Raw genomic sequence first — 22,896 nt, 5'->3', positions numbered from 1 at the left:
AGGGAGGGGAAACAAAAGGCCAGCTCTCGGGTGGGGTATGTACGGGAACTAGGGTATCAAGAATTCTGACACAAGAGCTGGAAAGACCCACGGGTGAGGGAGGGAGGAGGTCTCACCTCAGCACAAGGCTGGGGAAAATAGCAGTAAGATCTTTGAGAATCACTATTCCAATTGCAGAATTCCACTGCTTAAAAACTTCCGATGGCTGCCCACGACCCTCGGTGCCTGGCAGGTTCTCCTCCCTACCTTACATCACCCCCTCCTCCGCCCTGTTTTCTACCCACTGCTAGCTCCTCTCAGTTCCACCAAAATGCTGCCAAGTCTTGCCCCACCCCAGGGCCTTTGCATATGCTGCTCGATCTGGCAGGAAAGCTCTAGCTGCCCAGGCTTAGATACCAGCCCCCCTTCTCATACTTCTCAGTGTTGACCTAAATATCAACTCCTGGGAAGGACCATCCCTGCCCCTCATCTAAAATTACCCAGACTACTGCATTATTCTCTATTTTAGCATCCGGTTTTGTCTCCTATAAGCCTCTTATCATAATTTACACTAATTTTGCTTACTTGTTTGTTATCTGTCTCTCCCTCCACTTGAAAAACTCCAGGAGGGCAGGGCCCACCTCTCTTTCACTCCCCATTATCTCCAGCCCCAAACGCTCAGGAAGCCTCCATAGTGTCAGCTGTTATTGCTACTCTTTTCTGCCTGTTACCTATAGACCTGCAATAATACCACTTGAATGCTGCATGCATATCAAGACGTACTCCAGGCCCCACTAACTGGGGGGCTGTGACCCCAGATTGCTGCAGGCCCTGGGCGAGCAGGGGACGCCTCGCTGCCCGCGCCTACCGCCGTGGTGCTTTCAGGAGGCCGTCTCGTCCCAAGGCAGTGGGCGTGCAAGCCCTGACCCGGGATCCCTGGGTTCCATCCTGCCTCTTCCGGGCTCGCCTGGCTGCTGGAGTCAGGCGGCTATTTCCCCCCAGCACACACTGTCATCTCTTCACCGTGAACTGTATTTAAAATGTAAATAAAAAAAGGCTTTTAGGAGATTTAACTGTTTCCCTTGGTATTTAAATTATTCAATTATAACTAAAGCTATTAAAATACAGTTAATTAAAATTGTTAGATTGTTTTCCTTTGCACTGATCACAGCATTGCCCGACTTCTCCCTCTAGCTGTTTAATTCCTATTAAAAATGATAATGCCTCACTTTATTCATAAATGCAGCCACCTCCCCGCACATTCTTCAAGCGATCCCCTCAATGCAAACCGCGCCGTGTTCTTTTCTTCTAGCAGTGAGGCGGAAATTCTGCTGTCGTCTTTAGAGGTTTAATCAGCAGTAAAAGGACTCAAAATTTAAACATTAGCATTACTGAGTCACAACAAATAATGCAGCCTCCTGTAAAAAACTGTCTAATTTGGATGCAACGTAATGTCATTAGAGACCAAAGGAGAACCCTGAGGTTTAATAAAAGGTGGGACCTTAGTAAAGGTTTCATAACTCACAACATAAAATTACCGGATCCACACGTTAAATATTTTATTTGAAAGGTTTCACGGCATTCCTAGTGGGAATAGCTCTGCAGTGAAAGTACAGATGGGTAAGTGCTGTTGGAACAAGGGGGAAAATGGAAGGCAGAAAAGAAGGATGTAGGTCCAGCTCGTATCTCTTGTGGTTTGGCATGTTTAAGGTGACACACTCCGAGAAACTAATTGGTTATAGTATTTAAACTCCCAGGCCATGTGTTCACACAACAATGATGGCTGTTCCAGGTATTGGTGGGCAAGGTGGCAGAGGCACTGAACTTTCTGGAACGTGGCAGGTGCCACCTCTGGCATTTGGAGTGACTTTGTGGACCATGTGGGTGGCAGTGGGGGTGAGTCTTCCCAGTCCCCAAATGCAGAAAGAGAGGGTGCAGTGCAGAAATCAGCTCAATTCAGCCGATGGTGACTAAGCGACTACGACCTTCCATGTGCTAAGCCAGGTATGTGCAATAGCGCCCTGCCCTTCAGGAGTTCACAGCCCACCACAGCCCTCATAGGTAGCATGTGGGATACGAGTTCAGACAGTGCCGGCCCCAATTAATTCTTCCTGCAGTGACGAAGAAGGCTACCTGGCAGGCTTGATGCCTAGGCTGGCTGCAAAGGTCTCCACTGGCCAAGAGAGTGAAGCGTGAGAGAACATTAAGGGAGAGGGGCAGAAAGGAGTTGGTGAGTCTGGGACACTGGGACATTGGTTAGCTCTGGAGCACAGGCTGTGTAGAAGATGTGGTGGAAAACCTTAATTTAGGAACTTAATCAAGATAGGCCTTGAACATAAGTCTTAGAAGTTTTGACTTCGTTCTGAAAGTTGCTGACAACCTGAGAACCAACCAAAGCCAGTCAAAGACTTATGCTGGTCACAGAACTGGGTACTTGGAAGGCACTTGATTGTTGAGTAAATGGATGATATCTGAGAATTAGGGCCTGCTGCATCCTGTTTATCTGTGGAAAAATTCCAGATTTGGCTACTGAACTGGTGGATGCTCCATCTGAAGGGTGTTATCTGCCAATTAGAGCCATTGGGCCGATACCTTGGTCCATAAGTGCCCTGAGCTCTCATTTTCGGGCTCTCATCTTCAACCTTGGCCCATTCACTCCCATGCTCTCTGCTGGGGACTTGGCCCTTCACCTTGGGCTGCAGAGCGGCAGTCACTGAGCTTCCCAGGCTTACTGCATATGCCTCTTCACCCCAAGAGGCACAGTGCCCCAGAGAAGTTGGAGAGAAAATGGCACAGTGATAACATCAACACCACTAGTCATTTGGGAAATGCAAATAAACCCACAATGAGATACCACCACAAGTCCACTACAATGTCTCTAATAAAAAAAATACTAGCAATGCCAGGTCAGTCAATACCCAGGCAAGGATGTGGGGAAACTGAACCCCGCACACACTCTGGTGGTCCAGTCATTTCGGAAAGCAGTTAACACACATCTACTATGTGGCCTAGCCATTCTGTTGAAATGAAAGCATAGGTCCATACAAAGACCTGTACACAAAATCTTCCTAGCAGCTTTATTCATATTAGCCAAAAACTGAAAAGAAATCAAGTATCTGTCAGCAGGGGAACACATGAACTGTGGTATGCCCATTCAATGGAATACTACTCGTCCATAAAAAGGAATAGAACCATCTCTGTATGCTATAACATGAATGAGTCTCAAAGTAATGATACAGAATAAAAGAAGCCAGGCCAAAAAAAATTCCTACGATACCATTTATATAGAATTGTAGGAAATGCAAACTAGTCTATAGCAACAGAAAGCACTTGCCTGGGACTGAGGGTAGGGGCGGGCAAGGGTGATAGGGTTAGTTACAAAGGAGCAGGAGGACATTTGGGGCGTGATGGCATGCTCACTTTCTTCACAATGTAATGGTTTCATGGATATACACATATGTCAAAACTTACCAAAGCATCCACTTTAAATATGTGCCATTCATGTATAGAAAGTATACCTCATTAAAGCTGCTGCTGCAAAAAAGGGAAAGAGCCAGGACTTGGGAGTTTTCTTTTATACAGTTTTATCTTTGACATAGTTTTAAATGTACAGAGTGGCAAGAAGAGTCAGGGATCCCCACACACCCATCACCAGATTCTCCACTTGCTACATTTTGTCTCATTCTCTTCAAAATTCTCTCTCTTTTTTTCCTGAGCTAGTTGAGAGTAAGTTGAGACATCATTGCCTTTTACTCTTAAACAACCTAGTGTTATTTCCTAAGAACAAGAATATCTACATTTCCACAGTAGAGTTATCACAATCAGAAAATTTAACATCAATACTGAACTTTATTTTTATCTGGATTCCATATTCAAATGTCACCAATTGTCCCCATAACATGCTTTAGAGCTGTCTTCCCTGCACCCCAGGATCCATTCCAGGATCATGTAGCACATTTGGCTGTCAGGTCTCTTGCCCCCTCTGACCTGAGCTCTCGTCCTGACTCCATCACTTCCTTGTCCTGTGACCTTGGCATTCACACCTGCAGCCCCTGATCTGTACAATGAGCTCAGCACTGACATCCAGCCCCTGGGGCTTGGAGGGAGCTGATTAGAGGGCGTCTGGACAGTGTCTAGCACAGGGCTGCGCCCAAGAAGGGAGTGGGATTATAGATAAAGCAGCCCAATGCTCGGAGCCATTGTCCTGGACCCTCTGCAAATACCCATGGTGCCCAGGCTGACTCCAACTCAGCCAGGGCCCTGGCAGCCCACTCCCCTGCCCAGCCTCTCTCCACCCACCCCTCCTGTCACCAAGATTGTCATGCTTACCCAGACCAATGGACACTTCTGAGCAGCTCATCAAAGGCAGCCTTCCTACAGCAAGGGAGGCAAGAGGGTTACAATTATGACTTTTCAAAAGCTCAACTGATGACACCTTCCTTCTTAGATTTGAAAAAATTGCTTCTTTCCTCTCCCTTTCCCCTTCCTAAGGCATATTACTCAACTCTTCATGAAGTTGTCTCAACAGTGAAGGTGCCACCGATCTGGGACTGTCTCTGGTCTCCTGTTGTGCCCTCTCAGAGCCCCTCCCATGTTGAAATACATGGCCTGCCTCCCTGGCACCAATGACTAAACCAGGATAGGCAGAGCTAAGGCCTACAGCCCATGAGGTGTCCTAGGGTGAAAGCTATGCCCATTTGGGGAAATGGTGGTTAATTAAACCATCAGGTCATCTCTCCTGGGCAGTTTAAATGTGAGAAGAGAGCTGGCTGGTTGGCACATGTAAGGGAAATGGAAAGACCACCAATGAGATGGGCCCAGGACAGCCCAGGTGGCAGAGCCATGAGCTAAAGGAAGCTGTGTGCGGGCTTGAGATGGAGACCAGGGAGGGGAAGGGAATGGATGCCCTGGAGGCAGCTAGAGGGCAGTGCAGAGACTAAGAAGATCTGAGAGGGGCCAGGGTGAGATGCAGGGTGGGGGGCCCACAAGGGATGGTAAAGGATGAGGAGCCCCCTGTCCCCCTATTCCCTGTGGCCTTGCTAGGGCTTTCCCTGTATTCTTACATTCATGCTTGTATTAATCTCCTAGAGCTAAAATACCAACAAATTGTGTGGCTGAAAACAGCTGAGATTTATCCCCTCAAAGCTCTAGAGGCCAGAAGTCTGAAATCAGGGTGTTGGTGGGGCTGGATTCTTCTGGAGGCTCTGAGAGAGATTCCATTTCAGGCCTCTCTCCTTCAATCCTTGGTGTTCCTTGGCTTGTGGACACGTAACTCCAAGCCCTGACTCTGTCCTCACCGGGATCTTCACATGGCCTTCTCTCCAGTGTCTCTGTGTCCTTCTCCTTTCTCTCTCTTGTGAGGACACCTGCCATTGGATTGAGCTCATCGCAGTATCCTTACACTAATTACATCTACAAAGATCTTTATTCCTAGTCATATCCCATTCTGAGGTCCCAGGTGGGGTGGGGGTGGGGGAGTTGGCACCCAGTCACTGGTTGAGGGAATAAAAAGTCTGATCTCCACCAGGCTCCCTGGATCCCTACTATAAAACTCTAACGCATGAGCTTGCCTGGATGAGTGGCCATTCTTTGCAACCCTGAGAACGTTGCTTTTTAGAATGACAAGTTCTCATGGGAAGCAGGAGTCATGGGCTCTTCCATGGATGGAAGGGTCTCTGGTGGTCTCTGAGCCTCACTCTCTCAGACCTAGACTCTCCAACAGCCCCGCTCATCCAAGGCTGCTGAGCTGCTGGTGGAGAGGCTGTGGGGGAGGAAGAGGGGTTGACAGAAATGAAGTGTAGTTCTGGAAATAGAAAAGTGGTTTGTGAGCTGTGAATGGTGCTGAGACCCCAAAGCAAGCAGAGAGGCCGGGAGGGATTGTGGCAGGAGAGAGGCCCAAACTGGGCTTCTTACCAGGTAAGTGGTACTCAATCCATCTTCTTGACCTCTCTGAGCTCCAGTGTCCTCACCGGTCAACTTAATTTCACCAGTGTCATTTGAGCACCTACAGGTACAGAACCATGTTGGGGATATGTTGGTAAGAAGACACGAACCCCAGGCGTGATGAGCTCCCAGTGTGGGGGAGGAGGCAGGTGCATGAAGAACCAAGGAGATCATCAGGTGGTAAGGGCTGAGACTGCGCTTGGTACAAGCACCATGGAAACACTGGCAGCCAGGTGGGCAGAGGCCCTGAAGTAGGTGATGCTGAGCTGGGTCTTAAAGGAAGCAGAAGACAGGGGAGGCCAGGGGTACAGGCTGAGGTCATGGCCTGAGCAGAGGTATGGCCCCGGCAGTGTATTCAGAAAGCACACCATTGCCTCGACTGGCTGGAGGGCTGGAGGGTGGAGCTGCTGGGACCTAGTGCGAAGGAATTGCGGGGCAAGGTAGCAATCCTTGAGCGCACAGGAGGTGGGACTTTAGTCTGTACCTGGGGGGGGAGGCTTTGAAGTCAACTGTAGAATGAACGAATTTGCAGGGCAGAGAGATCACGCAGTCAGCAAGAGGGGACAGGACAGGAGCTCAAGGGCGACGGGTGAGAAGGGAGCAGGGAGAGGGCGAGAAGCGACTGCGACATCCTCAAGGGAGATGAAAGGGCAGTGGCAGTGCGACTGAGCAGGAGTGAGCGAAGAGGCGCCTGAGAGGCAGCGCGGGGCTTGGCGACCTCACATCAGCCCGCTTCTCGCTCCTCCGGGGTCACAGGGATAATGGATGGGAGGCGCCCTGGAAACCGTGGAGCGGGCCCTGCGTGGTGGCTGGTTGCAGCCGGATCCCGTTCAGGCTTTCAGGAAGCCGAGCCTCTCTCCTCCCCCGGCTCATCTCTGGTGCTTTCTTTTGCCTGTAAGCAAGGGAGAGAGGGGAGGTGAAAAACAGAGACATTAAGTGCCAAAGCTTATGTTAATACAGCATTAAGGTTGAAAATGTAATCTCCTAGGAGTCAGGAAATTCCGAACCAGGCGTTTCCATGGCAACCCAGCCACACTGTTCCTCTGTCCGTTTGGGCCCTGTTTTCCTTGTTAAATATGATCCCATCGTATATTATATTTTATTGAGCTAAATGTGTTACCCACAGCATGCAGAGCTGCAGTCAGCAGCACAGAGCTGCAGGAAGTGTGTGTGTGTGTGTGTGTGTGTGTGTGTGTGTGTGTCTGCCTTCAGAATCTGCCTGATACAACACAGCCACGTCTTGGGTCCTTGTATCTAATAAAAGGAATGAAATTAAATGAGCAAGGGTGCTGCAATCCTTGTGTTCAGAAGGGGCCAGTCAGGGTGTCCCCCTCCTGGGTCCCTCACAGGCCCTCTCTCAGCACCCTTCGGACCCTAAGGGCAGGGCCGGCACTGCCACCCTGGGCTCCCTCCTGGGTGGAGTTCTGAGGGGGTGGATTGGAATTACCTGGTCCAGTGGCTCTTCACACGCGCAGCCAATTGAAGCTCATCTGTCACTGTTCGTTAGCATCCCAGGGCGCACTGGGCACCAGCAAGCAGATGCGGAAAGGAAATTCGATTCTCCTTCCAGCCCGCTCTCCCACCAAGCCACACAATGGACAATAGGCCTCCTCTGCGGCAGCGGGGCTGTGAGGGAGGCGTGGAGGGAGACGGGCTGTCAGGGAGGGCCCTCGGTAGTGGAATGTGTGACAGAGAAACATCTGTAGGTTAATGTGGTGGAAAGAGCGTGGAATGTTAGAATCAGGCTGCCCGGGACTCGGCTGTCTCCCAGCCATGTGTCTTCAGCAAGTCTCTTAACTTCCCTTTGTCTTAGTTTTTTCATCTGCAAAAATTGGGATAAAATTACCATTAACCTCACACAGGCTTGTTGAAGGATTAAATGGGATAATTGATGCAAAAGCTCACTGTAAACTTCTAAATCCCTATACAAATGTCATTCTTCCAGGGAGCTCTAGAAAACCATACCGGATTCCAGACTTGCGCAGTGGGTGCTAGATATTCTGTGGTTGGCTGGAGAATTCTACAGTGGGTTCCAGAATTAATGGACAGATCTAGAACAGGGGTTGGCAAATTCTTTTCTATAAGGGGTCAGATAGTATTTACTATATTTTCTGTTTTAGGCTCTGGGAGCCATGCTGTGACTACTCAATTCTGCTGTTATAGCTCTAAAGAAATGAATGTCCATGGCTATGTGCCAATAAAACTTTATTTACAAAACCAGGAGGTGAGCTGAATCTGGCCTGTGAGATGTCCTTTGCCAGCCCCTGGTCTACAATTGCCTAAGCAGGAAACCATGCTCTTTGGGGGAATGCTGCTTTTCCACTCAGAATTTAATTCTCCCCCTCTCCTCCTCTATCCCTTGCCCCTCCCACCTCCCTCACACACATACCTCTCTTTGGTCTGGCCAACTTCTTTGCCTTCCAGAATCAGTGAGAGCCACCGCATCCAAGAGCAAATTACAAGTCTCTTGGGTCCTGTCTGCTTCGCTGACAGGCTATGAGCCCCTTCTGGCAGCCAATTGTCTCACCCCAGGGCCTAGGCTCGGTGGATGTTTGCAGAGCAGATATATGAAAAACACAACATGCCAGGGACCTAGGCCATGGCCATTCTCTCAGGAGGTGAACTGGGGCAGTTTCAAACATCTTAAGTCTGGCATCTTAAGTTTCAAACATCATGTGAACTGGGGCAGTTTCAAACATCTTAAGTCTGGCATCAATCCTCTAATTGTGAGCTGCTCAGTCAGACCTTCTAGAACAATCAGAGGGCAGGATCGCCTTTGTAGACACAGGCCAACGTGGGTGACCACCTCAGTCGCCCAGGGGCCAACCCTCTCTCTTTACAGACATCCCTGGGCACAGGCCAGACTGGCAGGAGCCAGTCTGCGGGAAGGCGACACTCTGCAGCCACCCCTCTGATAGGTACTCCGGTCACTGAGAGCACACAGGTTTGTGTTCGTGACAGCGCAGCAGCTCCTCACACTGCCCTCAGGGAGACTCTACCCCCCTGGACAAGTGACATGGTAACGTGGAAGGTTCCAGAAGTGCAGAGCCCTTTCGGCTTTCACATTTTCAAGCTTCCCTTGTCCTCCACCTCCCGGGCAGAGCAGACAGCGGATTGGAGTTGTGTAACTCGCCTCTGAGTCACACTCCCCCAGCACAGCCTTTGCTGTCTGCCCGACAGAGCCCATCGTCCTCAGGACAGCCAGACAGGCTACCATTATTCAAAAGTCAGGACCAGCGATGGGCTCTTCTGCACCCAGCCCACCAGCTAAGAAGTCACTTTTCTGTACAGCAGGTTGGGAAAGGGATCTGTGTGTGGTGGGCATATGTAGCGGGGTTCATGGGACATGCAATGCCCATGTACGTATTCACATCGTAGCATGCATGTGTCCTCAGTGCAGGCTCATGTGCTGTAGAGCTGTGTGATCTGGGCACATGTGTGTGCTGGTGCACGTGTTTGTGTGTGTGAGAGGCTGTGTTGTTCCTAAAACTGCCTGGGAGTGTCTGCCCGTTGGCATGTGCTTTGTCTGGGTCTGTGTGTCTTTAATTTAGGACTCTGCTTCTCCTGCAGGACCTGAGAACTTCCATCCTCTGGCCTCCGCTGATGAATATTTTATTACCCTGCTTTTGCTACAGTGTTAGGCAGTTTTCCTGTGAAAAGCCAGAGCATGACACACTCCAGGGAGGCGGAGATGGGGGCTCTGATGTTGGAGCCCCGGAAAGCAAATCACTGCCATACCCCACGACGAAGGCCAGGGAGGGCTCCCAGATGCCGCTTGTTAGTGTCATTAGGGACTGATGAGTCAGCCCCTTTTTTCCACCTCCCCTGACAGAGTTCTCTCTAAATATGAAGCGGGCACACCCTTTTTACAGGAGATTAAGGGAGCTCCCTGCTGTTCCTCCTGAAGCCAGACTAAAGCTGTTTAATTTTTTCCCAACTGCCTGACCCTCCCATCCATGAAGATGCTTGTCCTGGGAGCAGGAGGTCACTGTGTAACCCAGACGGTGAGTGGAAGGTCCTGGCTTCTCCCCACACCCTGAGAATGTGGGCGAGGCAGCCAGGCTGAGGGAGAGGTAAGAACAGGAACGCTGGAGCCAAGAGGCCGTGGGGACAGCGTGCTCCAGCGGTCAGGGCCCCAGCCCCCGAGCCTAAGGGTACTGTACCGCAGCTGGACTCTCCAGGAGCCGACTCTGCGACAAGGATTTGGGGGCAAGTAATTTATCTGGGAGGTGATCCCAGCCTGGGAGCGTTGCAGGGACATGGGAAACAAGGCAGTGAAAAAAGTTGAGCAAATAAAGGACATATTGTAGATTTTTGTCTACAGCTCATTCCTCTTGGGGACCACCAGGGGAGGACACACCTAAGGGCTGCCCCACTGAGGAACTGAGATGTGTACCCACCTACTCTTACTCACTGGTCGAGGGTTGCCTGCCCTCTGGGCAAAACTGGCACCCTCTGCTATAGACCCTGGGAAGGCCAGGGGCAAATGAGCTCTGCCGTGCCCCAAAGAGGTGGGTAGCCTAGCCCACAGCTCTGAGTGGCAGGTGTAACCCAGGCCTCTGGACTGCCCTCCATCCCCCTACCCCCCCATGACTCGGTGGCTGTAGAGGCTCTCCTGGCTGTTCTCTCCAGAAGAAGCCTCGAGGACAGGAGTCCTGCTCTGGGCACTGGGGCTGGGCCTGTGTGGGGCAGGGGCTGCTGGGCAACCGTTGGCTGTGAGCTGAGCTGCTGGGATGGGGGGCAGAGTGGGCCGTACCTGAGGCTTCCAGAGCCCTGGAGCCAGATGCATCAGTCGTTGAGTCTCTCATTGCCCAGATCATGACTGCGTGCTGACCGCCTGGCGCGGGGAGTCGGAATGAGTGGGACAGAGGGGCTTAGAACCAGGTGATGGAGATAAACAGGGTGGTGTGAACAAAACAGAAACCCTCCTGCATCTCCCCAGCCACCTGCCCTCTTCCCACCCCTGAATCCCATTAGCTCTTTATCGGTACCTCTCTTCTAGTTCTTCAACTAAACTGCTCTTAGCTGCTGTTAAACTCTATCTGGAATGCTAATAAAATCATAATTATAATGATTGCTGAGCCCCTGCTTTACATCAGGCCTTGTGCTCAGCTCTCATTAGTTTATATAATCTCCACAACAATGCAATAAATTAGGTACTACTATCTGTGTTTTACAGAGAAAGAAACTGAGGTTCCAAAACATTCTGGCTCTCGCCTCAGGCTGCCCTGCTCAGAGGGACAGAGGTTTGCCTGACTCCGTGCCTGTGGAGAGGCTTCTTCACACAGCCACCTACTTCCTGTTGGTCTGTGAGCAACTTTAGGATGGGAACTCACCCATCTGTCCCCCAACTCCCCACAGAGCCTATAACCTTGTCTGCAATGAGTGGCTCTCGAGTGGTGACCCCTTTAATCTCTTGGTCTATATAACTGGGAATCGCTGAGTGACTTGTGCCTTGGCAACAGGAGCTGGAAGGGCCTGTGACCAGGCCACCATCAGGCTCCGAGCCACCCAGACCTCCCAAACGGGCCTCTCTCAGAGAAGAGGGTGGCTCTGCCTCAGTGGACACAGGCAGGCACTGGAGTCAGACAGCACTGGGATTCAGAATTCACAGCTGTGCAGCTCTGAGCAGGACACTTAGCATCTCTGAGCTTCTTTTTTCCTCCAAGGGGGGATTCTGCCTCCTTGGCAGGAATGCCATGAGATTGGAACTCAAGAGATGCATGTCAGTCCTCTAGCAGCAGACAGCTGGACCTTCAGGAAGCTCTCAATGAGTATCGTGTTCATCCTGACCAGGCTATGAGCTTTCCTGTCTCCACCAGTCCATCCTGGGACTTAGCATCACATGGACACATGGCAAATGGGGGTGCTGCTGAGTTGCTCCCAGCCCAGGGGACTTTATAAGGACTTGCCCTAACTCACAGGCCTGTTGGGGCCTCAACCAGAGAATGGACAAGTGAGCGCTTCGCAGCCAGGACGCAAGCCTATGTGTGCTGTTATTTGAAATCATAGCTGGTCCCTTCCACCCCTTTGTTTGCCTTTGGCCACCCTCCTTGGTCCCACACCTGCAGTCAAAGGCTGCCAGAGCATAATCCAGGCCTATGCTGAGTGAGAGCTCAGGGCAGAGGGAAGAGGCCAGTGGCCTGCAGATGGAGGAATGCAGCAGGTCAGCTCCATCGAGATGTTAGGCTGGGCCCACTTCCAGCTCCCTGCTGCAGCAGGACCACACCCTGCCACCCAGCCCTGGCGTCCCCTGCTGGCCTAGCTCTCCCGGGGTTAAGGTCCCTGTTTCAGCTGCCAGAGCCCTGAGCTGGAGCTGCCATTGCAGCCCATGCCTGGTCCTCCCCTGCAGTCCTCTCTTCCTGACCCATCTCCCAGACTGTCCAGGAGTGGTCCTCCACCGCCAGGCTCACACCCCTTCCTCGCCGGTCCTCCATGCTCTGAGATGCTCATCACCGGTCTCAGGTTTTCAGAGCCACAATGCTTTTCTCTTCTCCCTCTCCCTGTCCATGAAATCCTTCCCTCCAGCTTTATTCTGCACCATCTTGACTGACGGGGACTTTGCTCTGAGTCTGGCCCATCAGTGGGCTGAGAAAGATGCCCAGTTAGTGCGCCCCCTGCGCACACGAGGCCCCGCCGGTGCCCAGCCCGAACTCTGCCTGTCTCCTTGCCCCTTCTCCTGGGGCGCGATGCCTCTTCTTCCTCCCCCATGTCTGGGTCGAGGGGAAGCCACTGAGCCCAGCTCTTCTCCTCCACCCACTCCTCCCACAGCTGGGGGCTCACGTGCCAAGCCTGGCACCGGCAGCAGGCGCCATGGAGGGCAGACGACTAGCTGGGGGATGAAAACCTCCATTCACAACAATATCAAATCCCTGGCTCCGGAGAGAGAGACAGGTCTGCTCCCGGTCCAAGACATCGCCTGCGAAGGGAAAGGCGATACCAGGAGAGGAGCGTCCCGTTAATGCCGGCTCTGTTCTCTTCACCTGGCAGGCCAAGCACAGCGGCCCGCTTGTGCCTCTGAAACCCTAACTGGCTCCTGGCTGGGAGCTCCGGGGACTGCATGGGAGACATCGGGTGGGGTGTGCCAGGCGCACACCCAGCCAAGTCCCAGCTCAGCCAGGTCAAGGACTACAGGGGAAGGCCCGGGGATGGTGGCCACGCCCAGGCCCATGTGGGCGCTGTTGGGATGGGGCTGGAGCCATGCTCTCTGCTTCCCAGAGCCCTTCAATTGCCTTTCTTTTTCCCCTCGACTCCTTCTCAAGTGTACGCTACTAAGTGGGCATAAAGGAATCACACACTACCAGTATGGAGGATCCTGAGTAATTCTTCTGTTCTGTTTCTCAACTTTTTAAGGTCATAAGCCCTCTTATAAACCTTTTGAAAGCCATAGACTCTCCCAAGAAAAATGTATGCCCCACATTGAGCATGGTCGTATTCACAGACCCCTAAAGCCCTCTCAGCTAGCCTCATAGAGTCCATGTTAAGAATATTTTCCAGTATGTCCTTCAATGGTTGGGAAAACTCAGGCCAAATAAGAGGACCTAATGTCGTGGAAAACACAGCATGTTGTTGGTAGTGATTTGATCACATTTAACAAATAATTATTATTTGGTTAAAAATAAATATAACTAGTCACAGAATGTATTTTGCATACAAAATATATCAAACTCAGAGAAGTCAATAGGCTTGCACAACTTCACCAGTTGTCCCTCCATGGATCCATTCTCTCTTTCCTCCACAGTGGAAGGATTGTTAGCTGGCCACATGGCAGCTTAGTCTCCAGAATCTTTTATATAGCCTTGCATGGTCTTGCCCCTAAGTTTGGCCAAGGAGATGTTAGCAGAATTCTAAGTCATATCTTTGAAAAGAATGGGTGCAGCCCCTTCCCATTTCCCCTCATTCCTCTATGTGGAATGCAGATATGACAATGGGAGTTAGAACAGCTATTCTGGACCACGTGATCAAAGCTAGGTATTGAAGATGGCAGAGCAACAAGATGGAAGGAGGCTGGGTCTCTGAAGCCACCATACCAGCCGGGGACTGGCTACCTGGACTTCTCTCTTCTTTGGGCCACTGTTGTTTTGAGTTTCTCTGCCATTGCTTTGGAATAAAAACATTAACTAATAATCTAATAGACTCTGCCTCTCCCCCTCATCCTTGTGGTCTCCAAATCCCATCAGCAATGGGCATTATTATCTCTCCTTCCTCTTCTTCCCGACCCTGCTGCCACCAGTCCATTCCAGACAATCTCCTTCATGCCCCTGAACAAATCCAGAGGCCTCCTTGCAGTTCTCTCTGCTGCAGTAATTTGCCATCCAGACCAGAGCAGCTATTTTGAAATGCACACCCAAACTGAACACTCCACTTCTTCAGTCTTTCAATGGCTCCTGATTTCCTACAGAATAAAACTCACAGCCCTGTGGTCTGGCCCCCAGACTGTCTCAGCACCTCCTGCATGAACCCTGCACTTTCAACATAGGGAAGTATCTGCCCTTTCCCAACCATTCTGCAGTTTCAGAAGCCTTTCCAGCCCTTTATGGCCAGCCTGCTGTGTTATTCCTTCAAGGTTTACCTCTTTGGCCAGCCCACCCAGCACTTCCTCCTGCAATGGCCCATGCCACCTTGTTCATACCTCCATTGTGACACATAACTCATGTCACTGACTTTGTCTTCATCCCACACAAGGCTATCCATGCCAGAGTGCTTGAATAGCTTCCCTAGATCCCTAGGCATCCACCGTGCTGCCAGGAGTGAGGCTGAGCTCTGAAAACTGTTTGCTGGATTAAGAACTAGAACCCAGCTTTCTTTATTTACACTTCTCTCAGGGCCTATCCTACTCTTTCGTGCTCTGTCCCCCTGATAAGGAATATACTCCTTCCCTCCTTCCTTCCTTTGTATTGTCTTTCTGCAAACACAACCCCAGTGCCAGCACAATGCCTGGCAGGAAAAAAAGCTGCTCAGTCAGTATTTGTAGAATGCACAAATGTACTTATTCACTGAGTGAATTTTTATTTTATTTTATTTTATTTTATTATTTTATTTTATTTTATTTTATTTTATTATTTTATTTTTGCTGATCTCTGAGCTGGGCACTGAGAACACAGAGGTAGAGAAGGCTCAGGTCTACCCTCAAGGCCTTCCCCACCTGGGGGGTCAGAGGAAACCCTGGCTACAGAGGCAGATGGAGGCCTCATCTCCCCAGCACCTCGTGGGTGGGTCTCTGTAACATTTACTGTTGCCTAAGTGATGTAACAGGACCTGGGGAACTGGTCTTCCTCGCTGCCATGGGCGGGCTGGAAGAGGTGAGAGGTGGGGTGATCCGAGCCTCTGGCAAGGTGATGAAGTCATTTGCAGAAAGACAGTTTTGTTCTGACTTGAGTGTTTTTCCACATGACTTCATCCTTCAGCAGGCCCTGCTTGGGTCTTACTTTTTGATGTGCCCCAGCCCCAGCTGCCTGGAGAAAATGGCCCCTGCGCCCCAACTCGGCAGCTGTGCCAGGACAAGCAAGCTCTGTTCCCTGCCCCGGGCCCCGCACCTGGCCATGCCACCCACCACCGCGTGTGAATGCCCCATTGCAGGCAGCATCTGCCACAGCAGGAAAATGTGCTGCGAGGCTGGAGTCCAGGCAGGGCAGGAGTAGAACCCCGAACTGTGTGGCCACTGGCTCCCTCCAGCCTGGGCAGGCCTCATTCCAAGACTTTCCCTGTCCCTCTCTGCCCTCACCTGCAAATGGAGGTGAATCTCAATCATGGTTCCCAAGGTCACTGGGAGGATTCACTGACATAGGGGCATGTCCCAGGCCCTTGTCACCCAAACCTTGACTAAGCACCTCATTGGACTGGGACATCCCAGTGTGTCTACAGACAAAACGAATAATGACGAATTGATGTGTTTGGGCTACAAATGGGTAAGAACAAAGGCTGTGGGTGCTCAGATGAGTGGGTGCTCAGCCCTGTGGTCAGGGTAGGATGACGGGGTGTCAAAGAAAACTTCTCAGATAGGGACACTTGAGTTGGGTATTAAAAACAAGGAGTGGTTTTCGAGCAAAACTAGGGGAAAGGGCATTCCAGGCGGGGGGTGACCGAGGCAGCTCAGGCTTCTGTTAGAGTTCATCGGTGAAAGCAAGAGAGACCCAGGAGGCTTGGACGTCAGCGGGAGGGCCGTGTCATCTCTACAGAAGGACTCAGAGCAGCTTGGAGAACCAAGGACGCCTGCAGAGACCCAGGCATCCCTCAGCCTTTCGCAGGCGCTCGCTGCTCGCCCTGGGTCTGTTACTACACGATGAAAGGTTGGCTGCTGCACCCCGGCACCTCCTCTGCCCACAAAAAGGTTGCAGGCAGGAAGAGCAAGGCAAGGCTCAAGGGAATCAATTCTCTTCCACCTTCTGTCCCAAAGCCTCCAGCAACTAGCCCGTCTTGGCTGGTTCAGGCTGCTCTAACCAAGTTCTTCAGACTGGTGGCTCGTAACTACAGACACTGGTTTCTCTAGGCTCTGGTGGCTGGAAGGCTGAGATCAGTGTACCAGCAGGGCCGGGGTCCAGCGAGAGCCCCCTTCCAGCACACGGCAGGGGAAGACGTGTCCTCACAGGGAAGACGGAGGGAGAGAGCTCTCTGGGGCCTTCTTTATAAGGGCACTAATTCCATTCATGAGTGCTCCACCTTCACGAACTACTCACCTGTCTCCCAAAGGCCCTGTCTCCAAATACCATCACCTTGGCAGTTAGGAGTCAATATGTGAATTTGAGGGAGACACAAGCATTCAGCGCATGACAATCCCCTATTCTCACTGACTTTGTCATAAGTTGATCACATCCCCTTTAAGAAAGACTGGGGAGTACCTGGCAAGGGGATTAGGGTTACCACACTGGGTTTACACTGATTACCATGATTGGGATGACCATCACAGGTTTATACCAGGGCAGCAGAGAGAATGGGATACCGGAGTCTCTGCCCATCACCCCATCAACATCAGGGTTCCGGTAGCAGGACAGACAGGAGGTTGGAAGGGGGAAAAGCCACTGGGTGGGCAATGAGTGGGACCGTCACATGTGTCTGGGGTAAGTGGTAAGCATGAGCTTCCACAGGGCTCAGTGCCGTGAAGAATGGTCAGTGGGAGGCTGGTTCAGACAAGAATTTGAATAGAAAGTTTAGAATCTGGAGCTTCAAATAGAGGGCAACCCATGCAAGAGTTCTGGACCTGAGGTTTGTTTGTTTTAAACTAACACCCTCCCACTGGTGGTGTGTGCTACCTAGAGAGGCAGTAATGCCCCAAGTGTGGCTGTGCCATTGTCACTTTCCATCTGGACAAAGCTGTGGGGTCCCTGACGCCACGTGGGGCTGGTACAAGGTCCCCAGTACCTTCCACAATGCTGCTTCTACCGAAAGGATTGCTGAATGAATGAGTGGAATCCACAACCTCTCCTGCATCAGTTCCTTTCTCTGTATCATGGGGTTAATAATAACAGGTCTTGGTCTTGGGTTCAATTCCAGTCAAGGGCATGCACCTCCATTGCAGGCTCGATCCCTCGATCCTCAGACCCGGTCCAGAGTGCATGTGGGAGGCAACTAATTGATGTGTCTCTTTCACACCGATGTTTCTATCTCTCTCTTTCTCCCTTCCACTCTCTCTGAAAAGCAATGGAAAAAATATCTCGAGGTGGGGATTAAAATAATAATAATAATAATAATAATAATAATAATAATAATAAGAGTCCTTGCCTTGCAAGACTGCTGTGAGGATCAGGTGAGCTGGTGGCTGGCATGGTGCTTAATAAACGGGCGCTGCAGGCAGATAGGAGGTGAGAGTAGCCTTGAGCCACCCACAGTGCCAAGCACAGGCCCCGCCTGCTGGCACGACTCACCACTGACCACACTAAACAGCCTGGGGGTGCTTGCATGGCCATCCCGGGCTTTCAAAAGAGAAGGCGAGGAAACACCTGGAGCAGCCGGCGGGTCCTGCCAAAGACAGCGACGGCAGAGTGACCAGCAGAAACAGCTGTCTGTCTCTGGTAACACAATTAGGAGCTAAAATATTAAACTCTTTACGACAGGGCATAGATCTCCGACATAACAGGCTGCCTCCTGCAAAGGAGCGATTGTCCTGGCAGGAGGCAGGCCTGCCCACGTCTCGGGCCCAGCAGCCTCTGAAGGCCGCAAACGCAGAGACGTCATCATTTGAGAGCTCCCCGCAGCAGCATCACAGCCCGGTTCCATGTGACAGGAGCGGGTGCCATCAGGGGCCCTCGCGTGTGCCGAGCCACTTTATTCCCAAGTAAAAAACATGGAGGAGGGGAGGTATGGGGAAACTGAGGCTCAAAGATGTTAAATAACTTGGCCGACCACTTCACAAGAAGCAAAGCTGCTTGGCAGGTACTGGGCTGTGCCAGGAGCCAGAGCTCCCTTGTGGCCTCGAGAAGGAGATAGAGTGACTTCATGGGTGGGGAGCACAGCATTTGGCTTGTCCTGGGATATCCCACAGAGCTGGCACCCCGCTGTCCCTGGTGCCCCAGGTACTAGGACATGAAGCTCATTTGCATGTGAGACCCCCAGATTTCCAAGCTGTTGTGGCTCAGGGAAAACTCTTCTTGTGGTCTCTTCCTTTGACGGCCAGTGACTGATTGCTCTAATGGGCTCGGCATTTACACAGATTTGAGATAAGAATGGAGGAATTTCAGGCATCAGCAAAGAGTTAGGAGACTTCATAGCGTTTCTGAAAGTAGACTTCTGAGGTAAGCAGGCGCTACTATGCAGAGCCCTGTCTGGGTCTAACTGTTATCCCTCATCCTAAAGGAGGCTAAAGAAGGAAGGTCCTGCAGCCCTCACACAAGACGAGAGGATACTTGCCCAAGTCCTTTTGTATCCATCACCTCATTTTCTTCTCACAAGAACCTTGTGAGGAAAATGCCGTTTCATCCCATTTTATAGATGTGGAAACTAAGGCTGAGGATTTTTAAGTGGCATGCAAGGCCCAGGAGACGGGACCCACATTTGCTGAGCTCTTTCTGTGCACTAAGCTCTGGTTCTAACAGATATGGTGTCAGTCCTTGGGGAGCTTCTGGTCTGGCCAGGGGAGAAAGACACTGGAATAGTAACCTCACAAATAAAGAAGCAACTACACACTGAGATGAGGGCAGTGAAGGAGAAGAACCAGGTGTTGTTAGAGGAGATAAGAAGAGGCCCAGGTTGGTGGGGGTGCATCTCTCTGAGGAAGTAACATCTGTGTTGTGGTGGAGGCAGAGTCGAGGAAGAGCCCAGGCAGAGGGACCAGTATGTGCAAAGGCCCTGAGGAGGGAAGACCTGAAATGTTCCTGGAGCTGAGAGGTGGCCAGGGTGTCTGTGGGAAATGAGCAAGACCCATGCCTCACAAGGGCCTCTGTGATGAGCCAGGCCTCTTGATGCAGAGCTGAGCTCTAACTGGGGTTTCTAACTTCAGTGTAGAGCCCTCGCCAGATGTCCAAGGGCCTGCTCAGCCCTGGCTTTGAGCAGCACCCCCACCCTACAACAAGGACCCTCTTTCTGCCTGACCCCCGCACGGGTCAGGATTCCCAGTGTGCAGATGCGGGCTCTGCACCTCTCCTGGACCACCCCGCTTCCCTGAGCCGACAGGCGGCATTCCTAGGAGCCAGGGAGTGGGGGCCGCGAGGGGCAAGCCGAGGGAGGGCTGCACAGGCTTTCACGAGCTCTACATCTGGAGAGGGAGACCGGAATGTTTGTGTCTGAAATTTAGCTAATATCCCAGGAATTTCTCCTGGCGTTTCAGAGGGTTCCTAGGGGGACTGCAAAGCTGGGATGTCTGGGTTCTGGGGGAGGGCTGGTCTCGCTCAAAGCCTCTTTGTCTCCATGGCGCTGCCTGGGTCGATTTGGCTATGCGTCTGTGTGTCTGTGTGTGTGTGTGTGTGTCTGGTTGTCTGTCTCTGTGTGTATCTCTTTCTGTGGGGGTGCGTATGTGTGTCTGTCTGTGTGCATGCTGGTGAGTCTGTGTGGAAATGTATCTCTGTGTGTCTGTGTGGGGGTGAGTGTGTGTCTCTGTGTACCTGAGTATCTCTGTATGCCTCATGCTCCAGCTGGAGTCTCTGTGTCTTCGTTTTCTCTATGTGTTGGCGGGCCAGTCTCTCGGGACGTCTGTGTCACTCAGTTCCAGCCTCTATACCCGTCCATCCCTGCCCTTTGTCTTTGCAGAGAAGTCTGACTCTCTCTGGGGCTCTGGACTTCTGCTCGGGTCTCTCCCTCACCTCCCTTGGACTAGGGCTGAGCCTTCCCCACCCTCCCTATTAGTAGGGAGTGGACTGTGTGGGGAAAGACAGAGAGTAAGAGTAGGTGGGGGTAGGAAGGAGAGAGGCAGGGAAACAGGCTCCTCTGTGTGCAGGCATATGTGAATGTGTCTGTGGGTGTGTGCATGCATATGTGTGTCTATATGTGTGTGCATGCATATGTGTGTCTGTGTGCATGTGTGCTCCTGGATGTGTTTGTCTCCATGGATAGCTTTGTGGGCATCCCTGTGTGTCTGTGTGTCCATGTGCCTGTGTGTGTGTGTGTGTTTGTGTGGCCATTTTTTCATCTTTCTAAGCCAGGGAAGGGTCCTGAAAGTCCAAGCCTGTCTTTAGCCCACCACAAAGATACAGTGCCCTCGAGCTACACCTGGGCTCTAGGCTCTGCAGTCTGAGCCACGTCCACCTCCCTGTCCTCTGCCTTCCACCCATTCGGTCACAAAGCATTTTGGAATATATCCTACAACGGAGTCTCCCTCTGCCCCCCTTCCTTTCATGCTCTCCCAGCTCACTGCTCTGCCCTGGCCCCCACCCTCAGTCCTAAACACATCCATGGCCATGGTGCACTCCCTGGAGCATCTCAAGGGTCCCCTGCTCAAAGATCCTCCATGGCTCCCCCTTTTGGACCTAATAAAGCTAAACCCACCATGTGTGCCAGGAAGCCTCCCTGGACACCCCATTGCTTCACTTAAGACCCTTGAGTTTTGCCTGCATGTCTCTGTGACTGTCATCCTTCAGGCTGGAGGCATCTTCTCTCTGACTCCTCTGTCCCTTAGACTGGAAAGGGCAGTGCATAATTCACCTCTGGTCTCCCACCCGCTGGGTCCACTGCTTAGAACTCGGCAATCTCCACAATACCTGCCAAGGCCACCCGAGATCCATAAATAAGCTAGATGCCTTGATTTCCCACAGTTCCCTGGTAGCCACTATCTCTTCTGTCTCCTTTAATGCACCACCCATGCCCAGCTGCCTCCACCACAGTGAGGTGCTCTGTCAGAGCCCTCAGCACCCCATGACTCTGAAAACATCTTAAGCACATGAGTAGTCTTTATTTAAAATTTTTTATTATTTACATGGTGTATTAGTTTCCTAGGTGGTTGTAACAAATCTATGTGGTTTAGAACAGAAATTTATTCTCTCACAGTTCTGAAGGCAAGAGTCCGAGATCGAGGTGTCAGCAGGGCCTCACTCTCTCCAGGAGCTCCAGGGAGAGTCCTTCCTGCCTCTTCCAGCTCCCGGGGGTTGCTGGCAGTTCTCGGTGCTCCTTGGCTTGTAGACACATCACTCCAGTCTCTGCCTCTGTCTTCACGTGGCCTTCTCCTGTTTCTCCCTGTGTCTCAGATCTCTATCTCCTTATAAGGACACCAGTCACTGGAATTAGGGCCCATCCTAAATCCATGATGATTTCATCTTGAGATCCTTAACTTAATTATGTCTGCAAAGACCTATTCCCAAATAAGGAAACATTTTACATTCATAGGTACCGGGGGTTAGGACCTGAGCATATCTTTTGTGGGGACACAATTCAACCCACTTTATACAGTAATAGTCCTAGAAAACCAAAAATAGCTCTCTGGCCTCTGAACAGTTGATGAGAGTAACAGGGACTCGAGATTGTCTACCTGTCTCGAGGGCACTATGAGGCCCAAATGAACGTGTGGACCTGAGCAATCCCGCGCCTGTGAAGGCTGGGTTGTTTTTATGATGAAGGACGTGACAACTTCTAGGGCCCAGCAGGAACAGCGACACGCAGCTGCATATGAATCCTCTAACCCCCAGGAGACCTGAAGGGCAGCCAACAGGTAGGCAAGTGGCATCATCCTGTACCTACTGTGTGCGACATTCTGCTAGGCTATGACGTAAGGGTTAGGAAACCCATGTTTTGTTTTTCAGAAAAGTGACACAAAAGCTGACAAAGGTCACATCACCAGAAGGTTTGAGTGTCTACAAGGAAGTCACCAAAAAGTGATTTCAGGTGAGGGCCTGGGAGGTGGAGAGGTTTCGAAGCTCAAGTTCATTATGAGTCTTGAAGTCAAAAGAAATAAATAAGCCACTGATTTCCCCGGAGGGGACTCAGGCCACCTTTCATTATTTCATTGGCTCAGGAGCTCAAACAGCTGCATTTTATCATTCCGGAGAAATCCATAAAAGGGATGGAAAAGTCTGGTGCTTGTGGAGAAAATGGATGAGCATTTAAATTTAATTGTGGCCCCCACTGCTCGGTGATGGGGCCTTGAGATATTACCTACTGGGCCTGGGAGTCACCTGCAGTACAGGGAGGGAGTTTTTGGCCTCCTGGTCTGAGTCCCCAACGATGAGCTGTCTTTCCCAGCCTCCTGAGCGAGGGCCCAACCGATCAACCCTGTTCCACCCCCATGGCCCCATCCCCTCCCGCCCCACATCCAGGTTGCTGGCCTGAGTCGCTCCTGTGTGTTGGTGTGCTGGGCCTCCTGCCCCCGCCTGGGAGCTCCATGTGGGCTGGCTGGGTTTCCCAGGCCATCCCAGGCCTGCCCGCAGCCTTCTCTCAGGACTCTCACCATCCTGCCCCCAGCAGGGGCCTTGCCGGCATTCCCGGCTCACCCCTCTTGGCTGAACCACTAGGCTGGGTGTTGAGGCTGGGCGTCGAGGTTTGGCCCAGACTCGGGTGCTGACTTGGTGAATCACAGGATACCCAAGTTGTTGAGTGTTCAAGAGACTCCAAAGCTCA

This window comes from Miniopterus schreibersii, assembly GCF_964146895.1.
Source record: "Miniopterus schreibersii genome assembly, chromosome: 14".
Taxonomy (NCBI): Eukaryota; Metazoa; Chordata; class Mammalia; order Chiroptera; family Miniopteridae; genus Miniopterus; species Miniopterus schreibersii.
Note: the sequence above shows the minus strand (reverse complement) of the source record.